Below are 15,698 nucleotides of genomic sequence, written 5' to 3'. Positions count from 1 at the left end.
ACGGCAATGCCATTGTAATGCTCTCCATGGTTCATTGTTTCTTATGCCTGCAGAGCTTTTCATTGATCTTATCAATTAACCTCTCCATGGGTGTGTGTTCTTGCGGATTTGTTTGATCTGGAATAATAGTTGTGCCCTTATCCATCGCCTGGATCATTCACTGTTTCATCTGTGTTTTCTGCTTCATCTCATGTCCAAACATTGCTTCTTTTTTACTTGATGTGCAATAAAAATATAAAAGAATATCAACAAAATCAGTTTCTTGTCAAAATCACAAAATGAAGCAGAATGGGGGGGGGGGTTCTGCTTAACTCTTTAAAAAAATTTTTTTTTAATGTTTTAATTCATTTTTGAGAGAGACAGAGACAGAGAAAGAGAGAGAGAGAGAGACAGAGCACAGGCAGGGGAGGGGCAGAGAGAGAGGGAGACACAGAATTGGAAGCAGGCTCCAGGTTCCAAACAAGCTGTCAGCACAGGACCCAGTGCAGGGTTCGAACCAACGAACTGGGATATCATGACCTGAACAGAAGTCAGATGCTTAACCGACTGAGCCGCCCAGGCGCCCCTAGAATTCCTTTATATCACATATTCTGTGACCAGCGACCATACAGCATGGTGCCTTTAGATAACACTGCTGTATTACACCCTTAAAGTTTTCTCAGACGGTAGAGGTAATGCTTCTTACCACGCACTAAAAATATTTGAACAAGGAAGGTGGGAGGAAGCGTGGGGAGGCGATGGATATATTTGTGGCCCCGATGGCGGTGATGGCTTCACGGGCCTACACCTATCCCCAAACTGACTGAGTTGTATCCAGTAAATAGGCACAGCTTTGCAGTCAGCAATTATACCTGAGACACACGGCTTCAAAAACCCACAGTACGAAGGTCACGGCTTTCTGCCTTACGCACCACAAAGGAACAAATAAATAAGAAAATTCTTGATCGAATTTAATCAAGCCAGTGAAGTAGCCTTTTTTTGCTAAACAATGTGCCAGCAAACAAGTATGATGGCATTGAAGATCCCAAGTGACCCTTGGCATCCAGCATCTGACATTAGTCTAAGGTCGTTGAACCCAGGGAGACTTCGGACTTGAGCTGCCTTGTTCGCTGCGGTGTTCCAAGACCAGTTCAGTGCATTCAAGATAGAGTCACCAGATGAGTTAAAGAACGCACATAACCCCATGGCAGGGGCGAATTGCTACAGGGCCCCACAGAAAGTCCCAATGGCCACACGGATGAGAAGCGAAAGTTCCTGCAGGGAAACTTTCTTACACGTAAGTCTGTATTTCAACGGGTCTACAAGTCAGAGAGACGAATCTGCATGAAGGGCAGAATCCAGGCCGTGACGGGAATCAGGGAAGAGCCAACCTCCCTGCTAGCTCAGTCACATGGTAGCTGTGTGGCTTTGGGCAGGAGAACCGCTGTCTCTGTTCATCTCTACAAGTGGCGCCTACCTCCAGAGAGGCTGTATCAGCAGAAAGAGCGAGATCTGAAGCATGATTAAACTCTGCCCTCGATTATTATTTCCCTTTCCTTGCCATTTCCTGTTGTTGTTCTTAAAAAAATTTTAACACGTTTATTTATTTATTTTGAGACAGAGACAGTGCAAGAGAGGGAGGGGCAGAGAGAGAGGGAGACAGAGAATCCCAAGTAGGCTTTGTGCTCCCAGAGCAGAGCCCGATGCGGGACTTGAACTCACAAGACCGTGAGATCATGACCTGAGCCGAAACCAAGAGTCAGACGCTTAACCAGCTAAGCCACCCAGGCACCCTAATTTCCTGTCGTTTTCTTGCCACGCTTCCGTCTCTTCCCCCCTGCCCCCATGCATGGATCTCGAAACATTTTCTCCATTACTGAAAAAAGGAAACCCCGTGCTCCGTCGCCTGCCCCATCACTCCCCGCTCATGTGACTTTGGACAAGTCACATACTTCCATTAGGACCTTTCCTCGTTTTTAAAATGGGAGAAATGATACAGCCTGTCAGGAAGTGCATTCCTTAGAGTCCATTGTCAGTCCTGTTGTTTCTTCTTTCCCTTGGGGAATTATTTTTGCTGTGTTTGTCAGGGTCCGCCCCGGAAAATGAGAACCACCCTAAACGTGTACAACAGCAGGAATTTCGCTCAGGAGATCGGCAGGTCGATGATGGAGGAAGTCGGGAAGCCAGCAGGAGAGACCATGGGGAAAGCGGTGACTGGTGGCAGCAGGAAGCAGCAGGCAGCCTGGGGAGGGGAGGTGACGATGGTGCATGAGGTTGAGGACAGTTGCGCCCGGGCTTGTGTGGTGGGTGCTGGCTGAGACACCCCATCACCGTTCTTCCCAATTCCGTGTTCCTGCCATGGATGGAACGAGGTCAGGAGCCAGCTGGGGTTGGGGGGGGGGGGGGCGGCTGGAATGCAGCCCAGGGTGGGAGCCACTGAGCCTGAGCACCGGGCAGAGCAGGAATGGAGCGAGGGGGGCCAGCACTGCCAGGTCACGGCACTCAATCTGAGTGCGTGTGTAAAGAGCTACGAAAACGTTCTTTTTGAACTCTTATAATGACGTCAGCTACACCTTCCGTCAGTTTTTATTTTATAAGGATGGCCAGTACGAAGAAAAAAGCATACAGAAATGACTTTTTCAGTGGTTCACAGTGTCTCCGGGATAGTTTCTGGAATAGCGTTTTCAAGGAGTTCCATTTAGTTCATCAAAAGCATAGGTAGGTCTAGATTTGTTCAAAGATTACTCTTTCCAACAGCCAGTTCCCTGCTGTCTTCTTTTTTTTTTTTAATTTTTAATGTTTATTTAATTTTGAGAGAGACACAGAGTGTGAGGGGGGGAGGGGGAGGGACAGAGGGAGACACAGAATGGGAAGCAGGCTCCAGGCTCTGGGCTGTCAGCACAGAGCCGGACGCGGGGCTCGAACCCCTTTTTCGTTCCTATAGAGTTATACCGAGTTTGGACTATAGTTTCTTCTACTCCTCAACTTCTCTTCTTGGGCTTCTTCCCCTCCAACGGCATCAGGGAGGTAAGAATACTTGAGACAAGTACTGGGAGCCCTACTTTCCGCTGCCTTTTCAATCTCACAGCACTGAGGACACACTGGGTTCGTGCGTAGCGGTACACGTGGGCGAAGGAATGCGTGAATGAAAGAATGAATGACTGGAAGAGTCAGGCCAACAAAGCAATTGGAAGGAACTCTGGCTTTGGAAGAACAGAAATCTGGGTGCCAACCCACATTCTTCTCACTGCATGATTTAGGGCGATTCACGCAACCTCTGGGAGCCTTTCGGCGTGATTTGTTGCGATAACGGGTGAGACAGAATTTAAAGTGTCTACCGGAAGCAATGGCTCCGCTGTAAGTTCTTAAAAGATGGAAGGTTTTCTTCCACAAACATGGGAATTTTTGTGTGGTGGTTTAGTATGGGAGGAGAAGGAAACCAGGAAAATTTGGGGGTTTTCCAAATGTATTATAGAATAATAACAGGTTCTTCATGCATAATCAACTAAAAATATTCAAGTGTGGTCACAGCAACTTCTTGGCAATTCCTTTCCTAAACTTGGATGGGATATAAAGCTATGAAGGACTGCAACCCCTCCCTGCGGCATGAAATAGGACCATTTCTCTTGGAGTCAGGACAGGAATGCTCTGCTCTGGAAAACTGGGTTCTCAGCGTCAGGTGAACCTGACAAGTCTCTGTCCCAGCCCTCCATTGGCTGTCATCCCGGAAACAAATATATTTTCCCTGACCATGTCTCCAAATAGGCCAGGTCAGCCCTCCCATGCTCTCTCAAAAATAACTTGGGTGGCTTTCGGAGATTTCTGGTTTCACCCAGGTGTTAGGACAGTCTTCTTAGACGTTATAAGGTTCATGAAGTTTAAACAAAATCCGAGTTTCTCATTCACCATTTCAACAGGAGACTGGGGATGAGGTGGGGGATTCTTGGACCAGGAGGGAAGGTGTTTAGACTTTCTAGAACTTTTCCTTGCTCCAGCTCCTTCTCTATTTGTTGTTCCCACCTTCAGAGTCTGGGATAAAGGGAGGAAGGACTAGAGGAAAAAAAACAGTTTTGGTTCAGCAGGTGCTGTTTTTTATATTTTTTCTTGGGTCCAAAAGTGACTCTGATTCTCTGGGCACTTGTGTGGTTCTCTCGAGACATCCCTGCAGACACTGTGGTTCCTTAGGGGCTCCTACTCAGGTCACGTCCCCCCAGCACACCTGTCTCCTGAGGATGCCACCAGACAGGCTGCTGGGCAGGGTCCTTTCAAGGTCCCCGGCTGCCTACCTTCCCAAGGCACAGAAGAGAAGATGACTCCCGCGCCAGCCCTCTCATCTGGTCCCTCCGTCATGGCCATGCTAGCCCTCTTCCCATGTTTAGACTTGTCCGGGCACCTGTCTCCATGCCCCCCGAGCCTGGAGGGTGGGCACAAGTGCAGGTCTTTCACTCGGTTCCTCATGCCGAGCACCATGAATAAGGTGAGCTTTTGCTGGGATTCAACAAGCATCCAGCCAAGTGGAGATGCCCTCTTCCCTTTTTGCATGCAACCCTCCCTCCATCTGTCTCTTGGCTTCGCAGTCTGGAAGGACAAGAGCATTGACACATGAGGGAAGTGAATCTGCTTCTCTACAGCTTTAGGAGAATCCTTCCCTGAAAACCTCTTCTCTTCGGTGGTTATTGAGGATGGAGGTCATGAAAACGGGTTGGCCTTCTCTGGGCAGTTCCTTTGGGGATGTTTCCACGTTTCTCTTCAGAATGTGGGGTGATATCACTCATTCTCGTCCTCAAGACTTTGGCCAAAATTCAGGGCAGCAAGAAAACTCTCAATCTACACAAGATTGCAGTTAAATGTACAATTTTTCCATCATGGGCACTAGAAAGCATGGAGACTGCAGCTCACTTGAAAGGTAGGGCGTAGGGCCCTCGTGAAGGCTGAGCTTCATTCTGCTTGCCTTGTTTTCCCTGCAGCCCAGTTTCTTCATTTAATTGCTTTCCACCTGTTCTATCATGGTCTTACGTTGAAACGAGGTAGGATTTAAATAAGGACAGTAAGACCTTGCTTTGTGAGCATAAATCATTCTGGAAACATGCTTGTAATCCAAAGCACTTGTATAGCAAAGTCAATTTCCCTATCAGAAATAATGGAAACTCAGGTGATTCGTTCTACAACCCAAAAATACTTATATAAAAATGATTATAATACTGTAATATAATTCAAAATAATAAAGATAAAGAAAAATAAACAAATTAACCTGCACTTACCTTTGAAAACCTTCAAGGCTAGTGCGAGGGAGACAAGAGAGGAGGGTTATTGTGTGGGACGACTTTCACTATCACTACCAGAATCACTGCTATCTATCGGCTCAATAGAATCTTTTTCTTTTTGTGCAGCTTTAACAAGGAACCTGTCCAATGACACTTGCTTTTGCCTCCTTGTGAGGATTTCGCGGAAATGTGACATTGCATTGTGGTTAAACAGATTCATCGCTCGCACCGCTACGGCCTTATTCGGGTGGTGCTTTTCTACAAAACTTTGCACTGTTTCCCACATTTTGCGCATCTCCCTAATCTCATTTGAAGCGAGGGATCCCTCCGCCTTTTTCTCCTCCTCCTCTGCAGATGAGATGCTGACATAGACAGCTTATAAAATCTTGCAGTTTCGGCTACTTGCATACCTCATTCATACTTCTCAGTGATTTCCTTCTTCTTAAAAAAAAATTATTTTTAAGAGAGAGAGAGGGAGGGAGGGAACCATTGGCTCAGTTGTGATCATGTGACATTCGGCATCACGTAGTACCCATGTTGCAAGACTTCGCTCGTTGATCAAGTCAAAATTTGATAGAAATGTCTGCTCGTCTTGTGGAACTTTCACGGGACAAGTTACTCGCAACCCAAGGTTTTACTGTACGTAAATGCAGGCACTGTGTATGACAGGACATCAGTCACTGACTTTATAAAGCATAAATGAAGAATTCTGCTATTATCTCCATCTGACAGGTAGACAACTGGAAGCAGGGTTAGTCTGAGTTGCCTAGGGTCATGGAGCTAGTGACAGGCATTCCAGAATAGGAACACCCTCTGGTTCTAGAATCTGTGCCCTGAACACTCTATCACAACTGCAGTGTAACAGGAATAACGAATGTGACACTTCCTTGATGATGTACCTGGCTCAACCGGGGCAGGTCTTACCGTGGAATGTGGTCCCGTCGTGTATCTCAAAGTAGCCGGGGAACCCGAAAAGCACAGGTTTCACTTCACTCCTATTTGTGCCGTTGGAAACTCTACCTCAGACATAACTGAATCTGTGAACATTCTCTCCGGAAACCCATGGCCCTTTTTGTCCCTCTCAAGAGAAGGTAGGAGCTTTGAGGCACAGCCTGTCAAATCAAACGCTCCTAGTCTCGAACGCCCAGGGGCTGGCTCCTGGTGGGGGGGCAGGTGGGACGCCCTGTGGGGATTTTAAGCAAAATTCTTTGTATTGTCACAGGCTCTGTGAGAAAGAGGGACAACCCTCAGCAGTGCTCTCTTCCTGCAAGATCTGCCTGCTTTTACATGTATTTGGCAGAAGTTGAAAGCTGGGGTACAGCAAAATGTGCTGTGTGTCTCCCAATTACTGGGACGAGAAGGTAAGAATAGCTTTTCTCTCATGCTGCTCTCGTCCCACTCGTGGAAGGAACGGTGTTCTCCTTTATAAAGAAGAACTGTCAGTCTGTTGACAATGTGACCTAGGTTGCACCAAATACATTTTTTAAAAAATTCTTTTTAATGTTTATTTATTTTTGAGAAAGAGAGAGACAGAGCATGAACGGGGGAGGGTCAGAGAGAGAGGGAGACACAGAACCCGAAGCAGGCTCCAGGCTCTGAGCTGTCAGCACAGAGCCCGATGCGGGGCTTGAACTCACAGACCGTGAGATCATGACCTGAGCTGAAGTCAGATGCTTAACCGACTGAGCCACCCAGGCGCCCCGCACCAAATACCTTTTAAAAATACACAAATGTGAGTTTCCCACCGAATAAATTTTAAAAATAAACATATGTGAGTTTTCCGACTGTCTGGGAAGTTAAAGCAATTTAGAGGGACTCAGGGAATCCAGGTTGTAATACGGCTTCTTCCCCCAACGTGCGATACATTTAACCGAATTGCTCTGAGACTGATTTCTCACCCGTAAAATGGGACAGAAGGACTAGGTAGAAGGCGATGACCTCTCTTTGAAGGTATTTGAAAAACTTCAACTTGCAAGGAAAGTTGCGACAACAGTACTCTGAGCTTCAGGATCTTTATCACTCGGATTCACTGACAGCGACTTCCTGCTTTCTTGCTTTGCTGTGATAATGATAATGATAATGATGATATCGTTATTAGTACTCGACAAAGCATTTCAGAGTAAATTGGAGGCACTGAGCCCTTTTCGGTCTAACTACTTCTGTGGCCAACCTCTTCCAAAACCACAGTAAAATTATCCATCAGAAAATTCGCACTGACACCATGGCGCTATATAATCCACAATCCATATTTAAATTCTGTCCGATGTCCCAATAATGCACATCATTGCAATTTTTCTTAACCCAGCGTCCAGTCTAAGATCACGTTTCGGTTGAACTCAGCATCCCTTCCCTGGTCCCCTTCTGATCTGGAACGTTTTTCCTATCTTCTTTGTCTTTTGTGACATTGACCTTTTGGAACTGAAGAGCGGAGGTTTGGGGTTAGTGTGATGTTCCCTCACGGTCAGATTTGGGGTGCTCGTTTGGGGCAGGGAGACCTCATGGGTGAGGCTGTGTCCTTGCGCGTTGGCTCAGAAGCTGTGAGGCAAACTTGTCTTGCCGTCAGAGACATTCGCTTTGGTGACTCGGTTGGAGAGGTGTTCTCCGGATTCCTCCACGGCCGTGGCCGCTTTTCCCTTCGTATAAATAACCAGTAATCTCGGTGAAGATTCTTTAAGGCTGAGCACATATCCTCTTTCTTCATCAAACTTTCATCAAGGAGTTTAGCTTTCTTTGATGAGTCATGCCTGAAGCAATCATCACCACGGTGGCTGCAAAACGCTGATGTTCTCTCCTTCCTGCTGCATTTACATATTGGCTTTCTGCTGCAGGAACAGGTTCATTCTGCTCCATTTACTGAAGCTGCTTATTGTCTCTTTATGTTTTGCCACTATGAACTTGTGGCTGAAACACTTTTTTGACCCCAGACGTTGAGGTGACGGTGATGCAGTATTTCCCTAGAAAAAACTGCACCTACTCACAGACACCTGCCAAAGTGCATATATTGTTAAGATTGTGCTGGATCCTTAATGTCCATTTATGGGCCAAATCCTGAAGTAGTCGTGGAAATTTACGTAATTGCTCTAAAATGCAGTGAGACGTCTGCACCTGTTGAAATTATTTGCAAAGGAAGCAGATGTTAGGCCCTATTAAAATGAGTAGGACAGGTGCATTCCTAACTCACCAGATAGCTTCTTAGAAAACGGGTTATTTTGGCTTCGTTTCTGAATATCACTGTACAAGTGCTCTCAACACACACTTAAAAGCCATACAGTTTCCCTCGAACGCTCAGAAAGCTGGAGAAACCCTCCCCTTGGCTCCTCCTTCTTTATCTTCTGGGTTCCTGCTACTTGGAGAGTGGCTCTGTAGATTCTGTGAGCTTCATAGTGTAGCTCAGCGTGGCTTCAATTCACGGTTCATTCCAGGGTGTTTCCTGGAGAAAGTGGCATAAAAAGATGTCCCATGAGCTCCACCCGTAAACAATCACACATTTATTCCAATCGAGAGGAAATATCATCAATGCCAGGAGCTGATCACCTTGTGTTTCAGCCTCTGAGACAGGTAGAACAGAGTTCAAGACCCTAGTCGGCCACACGGGCCTGAGCGTGTTATTTGACAGCCCAAAATCTTAGTTTGCTTACACACACAGCGGGGACTGTAATCACATCTGGACCAAGTATCAGGAGGGGAGAAAACAGGAGGGGAGAAGACAGGGGAGAAGACAGGGCTGGAGATTGAGAGTCTCACCCAAACTACTAGGAGCATAATACTGCCCAGTTCACTCATTCATTCACTCAATCCTCCCTCCCTTCCTTCCACTGTGAAACATTTGCACAGAGATACTATGTGCAATTGACATGGCAGGTACCGATGCAGCTTCTTATATCAAGGAAAAAAATATCAACTGCTTTATTCTTAGGGTCCTAAGTTTCTTGATGATTTCTTTGAGGAATGCTACCTGAAGCTTTACGGATGTTGACAACGTTTGGGGGATAGGATTTCTAGAAATGCCTTGTGAGTTCACGTTACTATCTATTGTTCAAGATCACTTATCGCTACTCTGCTAGTCCTCCTTTTTTTCTGAGAAAGACATTTTAGGTAATCATCTTATTATCTTATTATTATAATAGTTTTATTATTTTAGGATATAGAGCACATGTTTCTGCTGCCCACACTTCCTTTCATCGGCAGAAATTCTCTGCCTTCCCTGACAAAGGAAAATGAGAAAAAAAAAATAATGCAGATAGATGTAACCAGGTGAGGATGGGTAGGTGAGCAAACACCAGCTGTGCCTTTAGAGACGAATGACATATTTAAAGATGTACCCTTATGTATCAAGTAAGACACCGGGTGTCGAATTTCCCCAGACCAAGCGTGAAGACATTATTGCCACGGGCCCTATCACAGTCTAGAAACTGGGAAGTAGAATTTAAAATGTATTCTACCTTCAGCAAGAGTTGATATTAACTTTTCCCCAAGTCCTTCAGTCCTTGAGATGTTACAAAACAAACATCATGTCTGAGGAAATTCAGAACCAGGTAGAGTTTACGTCCTATTCTCTGAGAATTGATATGTTGGATACCAGTGGGAGGGAAGGAGCTTTTATTGGAACCGGTCAGGTGGGGTCGGAGGGTAAAGGTGGGTAGAGGCAGGGGGGAGGGGTGGGGGCTGGGGGTGGGCTGTGGGAGACGGGGTGGGCTGGGGGAGGACTGGTAACAAAAGCACTCTAGAGCTGGAATTAGCATCTGGCTTTGTAATTTGTTGAGAGCACAGCCCTAAACGGGGATGAAAGGTCTCGTGTCGTTTACCGCACAAGCTGGTTGTAAAAATAAAAGGAGGCAGTACGGAATGTTTATATAAACTGTACTGTGATGGACAAATAGAGCATATTTTAGGAAGGGTTTCTAAACTCAGGAGGAATCAATCCCATATGATCACCATATGGTGTTAACATGGTCTCCTTTGTGTGAGCACAAGGTAGAGAATTGGAGCAGTGCTCCCTGCACATACTTACACATGAATACATTTCTAGTTCTGCAAAACTTGCCATATTGAATTGTTTTCTTGAGACAGCAGAATACAACTAGCATTTACCCACTAGTTCACCGATCAGAAAGCACTGATTGAATTCCCATGATGTGTTCAAGTACCATGCCGGGCCCTAGGAATTCAGAAAGGAAAGGACGGCCCTTGAACCGTGGACTTTCAGTGTCTGGGGAAGAGTAACAGGGAGGTTTCTTCCTGACGTTAAGCCCCTGGCTCTTCGTTACTTAGAGCATGTATTTTGAAAACTTGCCACCGGAAATCCTTCCTCTGCCCTTTTGAGCTGTGGATCTTGTCCCAGACTCTCGCCAGTTTTAAAACCCGGGAAACGTCTTTCTCGAGGACCTGGAAACCGTGCCTTTGAAGTATGATCATCAAGGAAGAGAGCTCCCGTGTCTCCCGGTCTCTGCAAGAGGGTGGGAGCCTAACTTTGATAATCGCATCAGCCTGATCACAGCCCACCGGCCCATAACGCCCTGCAGTGCTTTTCCTCCTCTCCCCGGAGCTGCAACACCACGGCCTCCTTTGTTCCAGCAGAATTGGCCTCGGTCTCCTCTGCTGGAAAAGAATCTCTCCCCTACAGCAGTAGTCTTGAATAAAGCCCTTCTTGCCTGTTTAACTGACCCAGCGCAATTTTTCTCTGACAAGACAGACACAGAGGAATGAGAACACAGAGATGGACGGAGGATCAGGACAAAGATGGATGGAGCACGGCGTCCGTGCTCCCCGGAGCTGCTTGGATTCCGAACAGCATTCTAGCCCCATCCGTGCTCCAGAGTCTGTGCCTCCCGAGCTTCTGGGCACACCAGGTTGTTCGGCCGCATCTGCCTGGCTGAGGGACAGCATCACACGAACAAAATACCGAGTATCTCTTTCAGCTCTTCACAATACACAACCACTCTGAAATAAACAACCACGGCTTACCAGCACACGATTCAGAGAGCTAAAGAAGAAGGCTTTCCCAGGGAAGGCAGTTAGCATTGGCTCTGAGGCAAAATGCCTTCGTTCTGAAACACTCATGGTTTGGAACTTCTGTGCTCTGGAAACTGGCAGAAGGGCCCGGGAGAGCGGAGAGAAGGGCGGTAAGAACTGGGAAGTCGAACAGAGTGTGTTGGTCTCACCAACCATGTCTGCATTCCCTATGGCGTCCCTTGGTGAAGTAGCTAAAATTCCATTCCCGATTTTCTTCTTGCATGGACCACGGTACTCTGCTGCAGTTCAACTTGGTTGACCTGCCAATGGCGGCAGACGGACATAATCTCACCAATAGTCTTGGTGGATCCCAAGTCACTGGTGCCGTATAATGGAATTTTACCTGACCGGACCTAAGAGGGACACCAGCGGGCATTGATGTTGCTGAGTGGCACTGGTGGATGACTGTGTGGACAGAATTGAGTAGTTTTGACAGGCTTCCTTCGACAACTCACTGTCCTTAGGACATCAACAGCCACTGACCGTTGTCGATGATAACCACTCATCGGTACGCGCCAGTGACTGGAAAGCCGTGCGATATTCATTAGTGTGTTGGTATTTGATGGTTCAACCCACATACCCACAGGCTTGTCATACAGTAAAACCCATCTGGGGTTGCAGGCAGCTTTTTCCTCCCTGCTGCTGGCTGTGGGTTTGTTCTTTCAGATGGGAAATTGAAGGAGTAATATCTCACAATAATTTCTGCTCAAATTGTATTTTCTTAGCTATAGCTTCCAAAGCTGTGGGTCTTCTGAATCTATATTTTCTTTCTTTTCTGGCTGCCTCCAAATGATTTTCTATGTTCACAAGCTATATCAAATTTTCTCCCCAGTCACTGCTTGAAAGTGCATGGGTGTTTGAGGGGAATGAAAAATTTCTCACCTCGGGAAGGGCCTCCTTCAGCCCTCAGCAGAATGGTCACGCGCTGAGTCCTTAACAGCCTCCTTGGACCCCAAAATATGTGAAGGCAGCCAAAGAGCCTATGCCAAGAAGACTTCTAGTTAATTATGGCATTAATGCATCTGCACATTGTTTCTGTAACATCATCCCTTTTGAATATCAGTTTTCCTACATGATCATCAAGGAAGAGAGCTTCCCTGGCTTGGTGTGTATGAGCCAGACTTAGGTTATGGGGTTAATACCAGCTACCACTAAATTATTGTGTAATCAAAGATGAGCAATTTAGGCTGGGGGTATATATGTAGGCTTTGACAGAGAATCTAACTTGACTTCTCAATGCTCAAACAATGTATATAGAAATCAGCTATTTTAACAATGTCCATTTCGTGACAGAAGTTCCTTTGAACAGACTTGAACACACCAAAGGAGAGTTCACTCTGTTGAACTGGATATCATTGCTATAAAAAATTTTCTTAAATATTAAATCCTGAAGCAAAACATAGTCATAAATTGGCCTGTGGCTTCATGTAGAAATATGAAATAAAAACATTAAATTCAACACCACAGGATAGTCAGTGGGTAGAAAACACCCTTGAGGGAATCGAGTAGTTGAGACCCTTGCCTGCAAACAGGTCTCATTTTAACTTTCCAGGAACACAAGGCTTGATTTGGCTTTTCCACCCTCTGTATGATCTTCAGGAAACCCTCTGCAGCTCATTCTGGTAATTTGACCAGCCTAATTGGCAGAAGGTTCTTCCTTACATCTAATCCCTATTTCTTCTCTCTTAATTTAAACATTATGTGGATTTACTTTAGCTGGTAAATAAGTATGAAATGTCCTTAGTCTTCTATAACCAAGTGCTGTGGACCAAGAGACTTAATAACAGAAATTCAGTTTCTCACAAATCTGGAGCCTAATATCAACGTGGTCGTTTCTAGTGAGGGCTTTCTTCCTCGTGTGCAGATGGCCGCCTTCTCACTGTGCTCATGTGCAGGAGGGAGATACAGCTCCCGGACATCTCTGCCCGGAAAGACACGAACTCCATCAGACCACAGGCCTGCCTGCATGGCCTCATGCACCCCTAATCAGCTCCCAAAGGCCTCACATCCAAGTCCATTACGCCGCGAGTTAGGGCTTCCACACGGGAACTTTGGGGGACACAAGCATTCAGTCCGTAACATCCTCTCTAATACTTTTTTTCCTTTGGGTTTTATAAGTCTGAAATTCTAAATATTTCAAAAGATTTACTTTGTATTCTTTTAGAAAATCATCAATGCCTATCACTCAGCTCTAGGCAGCTTCCCCTCATCTTTTAAACATATAATTCTACCGAGCCATTTATAATACACATATGTCTAAACGCGCGCGTGTGCGTGTGTGTGTGTGTGTGTCTGTAGTGTCTAATCAGCATCTGAGAAAAATTACAGAGCTGGATTCATACGTCACTGCTTACGTCAGGTGAAAAAATGAAACTTCAATGAGAACGAAACTTTCAAAGATTCAAAGATGGTAACACTGACAGAATACAGAAATGTTGCTAAGAGCCTCAGAGGACTCTTTTTAGGCAAAAATTCCCAGCCTCAAGTTACACTGATAAATGTTATATTTGATGACCTAAAAAAATGAAAATGTGCTCCTGCATGGAAAAAATAAATTCCAGCAATAAAGTAAAAATCAAAACAAAACAAAACAATCAACCAGGAAAATGTTTATAACATGTATCATGAGGGCGCCTGGGTGGCTCAGTCGGTGAAGTATCTGACTCTTGGTTTCGGCTCAGGTCATGATCTCATAGTTTGTGAGTGTGAATTCCACATTCAGCTCTGTGCTGACAGTGTGGAGCCTGCTTGGGATTTCTTTCTCCCTCTCTCGCTGCCCCTCCCCAGCTTGCACTCTTTCAAAAAATAAATAAAGATTTAAAAAAACACATGTCACAAATGCAGGCTAATGTCTCTAAGACAGATCAGCAAAAGCAAACCAAAACTCAACCCAACAGGGAGTCTGTAATAAATGTGAAGAAATATTTTAAAATATATAAAAAGAAATGCAACCTTGCTTGTTAAAAAAATATAACTTCGAAAGCCTTAATAGATGGAACATCATAAGTAAAATGGAAAAAGTTTAAAACATACAGTAAGAACTAAGGGAGACACCGTTTTCAATTGTTAGGTTAACAAAAAAATGTCTTGAAAGCTTCATGGGCGTAGGCGAAAGTGTGGAGAAATCCATTCTGACGTGTTGTGGTTGATGAATTCTTTAATATCACTTCTTTGAAGAATAATATGACTCTAATATTATCCAAATTTAAGAACGACATACCCTTTGACTTGATGATTCTCTCCCAGAAGATTGTCTCTTGGACGATAAAGTATATACCCACGGGTATCCAGTGGGGTGTTGGTTGGAGAGACAAAGCACCAGAATCAAAACCACGTGGTTCTGCGAATCATATTTACTCAATAAAATTCCAGGTGACCTTACAATGAAGGAGGGAGGCTCACGTTTTAAAAATTACATTTCTAAAATTACATCTCACAATGCATTGATGGATTTTCTTTAACTACTCATCATGTACATGCATTACATCAAAAACAACCACAGCAGCAACAGCCCTGATGATAGTTTGTGGGGAAGTTTTCATCTAACAAGGTGACTACTAGGAAAAATCTTACTGTTTCTAATTAAGCACATGTCAGAACTAGTAGAGTTATTGTCCTTAATGAGCCCTCTCCCTGTTTCCCTCTGTCCACCTGATCACACAAAATGCATGTTGCATGGATTCTAAATAGACACCCATCATCTCCAGGGTCTACTTTGTATCTTTCATTCTGTGTTTTCCATAAACACCTACATTTGCTGACTGCTCACTGTATGCCAGGCCTTTGCTAGGCACATAACACTGACCTGTAAAGTCGACACGGTTCTTGGTCAATTTGAACACAAAGCTCTCTGGGGCGCCTGGGGGGCTCAGTCAGTTAAGTGTCCGACTTCAGCTCAGGTCATGATCTTACGGTTTGTGAGTTCGAGCCCCGTGTTGGGCTCTGTACTGACAGCGTGGAGCCTGGAGCCTGCTTGGGATTCTGTGTCCCCTCTCTCTCTGCTCCTTCCCCTTCGCTCTCTGTCTCTCTTGGTCTCTCACAAATAAATAAATGTTAACAACAACAACAACAAAAAGAGTCTCTTATGAAAACGAAGCTCTCCAACAATGAAGCAATAAGTAAGACTTCCTTGAAAAAATACTTTTGTACATCTCCATTCCCAAAGTTTGAAATATCAATTTTAATGATTAAAATAGTAATTTTAATAATGTAACAATCGCATGTAACAACGGTTTTAATAATTGAAATAATATTTTGATAATGTAACAATTTTTAATGTGGTAATAATTACAATAATTCTAAAGAGCTGGAAGTCAGGAAGCAAGCACGCAGGCTACTGCATTTTGCTTTGGAATCGTATTTGCTCAAATTCTTTTTCTAAAGTTTACATGGGCTTTTTTGTTTTACTTCTTTTTCTTTTTTTCTTTTTTTTCTGGAAAGTGC

Source organism: Panthera pardus, unplaced genomic scaffold (genome assembly GCF_024362965.1).
Source record: "Panthera pardus isolate Hobbes unplaced genomic scaffold, ASM2436296v1 HiC_scaffold_2, whole genome shotgun sequence".
Classification (NCBI taxonomy): domain Eukaryota; kingdom Metazoa; phylum Chordata; class Mammalia; order Carnivora; family Felidae; genus Panthera; species Panthera pardus.
The sequence above is the reverse complement of the archived record's forward strand: the minus strand, read 5'-3'. Positions refer to the sequence as shown.